The sequence below is a fragment of the Cynoglossus semilaevis genome, chromosome 14 (assembly GCF_000523025.1).
Source record: "Cynoglossus semilaevis isolate Cse_v1.0 chromosome 14, Cse_v1.0, whole genome shotgun sequence".
Taxonomy (NCBI): Eukaryota; Metazoa; Chordata; class Actinopteri; order Pleuronectiformes; family Cynoglossidae; genus Cynoglossus; species Cynoglossus semilaevis.
Genome location: NC_024320.1, coordinates 3,930,921 through 3,932,550, shown reverse-complemented (window position 1 = coordinate 3,932,550; position 1,630 = coordinate 3,930,921). Strand labels below are relative to the sequence as shown.

Here is a 1,630-nt window from a genome sequence, read left to right as displayed (position 1 = left end):
ATATATATCATATATATTGTATATGCATTGTTCCATTCCATTGCTGTCTGCAAAAAAATGGTTCCTGAAACTCAAAGTTTTCTCAGGCACTAACAGGAAACAGTGGTGGTATGGAGATGGTTGGAGAGTGAAAGTCCATACTCCTCTGGTCCAGGGTCTGTGCATACCTACAGGCTGAAAGGTCAATTTCTTTTCATTTCAGAGCAGAGAAAAGATAAATGGAAGAATTAGGTGAGAGGAGATGGAAAATCCACTCCTCCCCCCTCTGCTCCCCCCCTCCTGCTCCTCCTTCCATCACTCTATCTCTCACTGCATCCTTTCCATACTTTCAATCTGTCTCCTTCCAAACATCTCCTCCTCTCCTCCGTCCTTCCACTCCAGCTCCTTCTTTGCTCTTTTTCCCTGTTCTTCTTCTTCCAGCTTTTTTTAATCGCTCACTTCTCTCCTAATCCCTCCTTTCATCCATCGCTCCCCTTTTCTCCTCATCTCCTCTTTCTCTCTCTATCAGTCATCTCATTTTTCTTCTGTCTCCTCTCATGCCCGACGCTGAATACCTGGACCAGGGCTGTTGCCTGGCAACCTAGCTGACCAATGAGGTGTGGAGGGGACGAAGGAGGGGGTGAAACAGAGAAAGGAGGAACAGGAAAGGAAAGAGAAAGAGGTGGCCACTGGCTGCTGATTGCAGGAGTTGCTGCGGCCAATCAATTTCAGTGGGTGCGTGACCAGAGCTGTCCAGCATCAATCACGCACACACACACGCACACATACAGGAGGAAAGGCATTCATTACAGAATTTGGAGAAGAAACAAAAAGAAAATCAAAAATGAAGCAAAAGAAAGATGGAGAAAAGGGAGGTGAAAGAGGGGGAGGAGGAGAGGGAGGAATGGTGGACATTTTGTAAACCAGGCCTCAGGTCAGAGGTCACGCTCAGAACAAGGTCACGATCCAGTTTATGACGAACTGAACTCAATATAAAATCATAACTAACGCTAACAAGTGGCAATTATTTTCTGAAAGAAAAGGTTGGTAGGTTAAAAATGTGACATTTTGTTCATGTGACAAATTGTTCAGATTAATTGAGAAGACTCTTAACTAACCAATAAAAAGTTTCCTAAGACAATATACTGATCATGTGACTTGACAGTACACATCACAAGGCGTTATTTTCTCATTAAACACAGTCTTGGAGTTAGAATTAGAATGTACCTGGAGCTGATTCTCCAGTGGTCCGGCTCGTCACTGTAAATAAACAGGGACAGTGTCAGTGACTGTGTTCACGTCTGGAGTAATGAACTGTCGTCCGGCATCGTTTTGACGATGGGATGATCAAAATGAAAATAGATGAAGTCTGGTCTGCAAGCAGAGAAACAGAGAGAGGACGGACGGACATTTTATTTGTCATATATCTTGTGGTCTGTTATCCAGATTGTTAGAAAACTATTATGGAATAAAAATAAAGACAGAGTTTGTAAACCCAAACTGTCCACCATTGTGAACGTCATAGACATTAACAAGTTTGATGCTCTGTTATGCAGACGATGGTGTGATTTCTACAGTAAAAAAACAACTATGTTATTCTAATCTTATTAAAGTGCAGGGCGGCCAGAATCTTTTAACTTTATTTCACTTT

At 42.5% G+C, this 1,630-nt stretch overlaps 2 protein-coding genes across 3 annotated transcripts in view; one reads left to right on the top strand and one right to left on the bottom strand.

Annotated features, from left to right (window-relative positions):
- Positions 1–1,630, top strand: part of LOC103389163 (threonine synthase-like 2) — a 649,915-nt gene that overhangs the window by 247,624 nt on the left and 400,661 nt on the right. The window lies entirely within an intron of this gene.
- Positions 1–1,630, bottom strand: part of LOC103389202 (sia-alpha-2,3-Gal-beta-1,4-GlcNAc-R:alpha 2,8-sialyltransferase-like) — an 18,136-nt gene that overhangs the window by 12,975 nt on the left and 3,531 nt on the right. For both annotated transcript variants that reach the window (XM_025062844.1, XM_025062849.1), the window contains exon 2: positions 1,207–1,353. The gene's annotated coding sequence lies outside the window, so the exon portion shown is untranslated. The remainder of the gene's footprint in view (positions 1–1,206; positions 1,354–1,630) is intronic.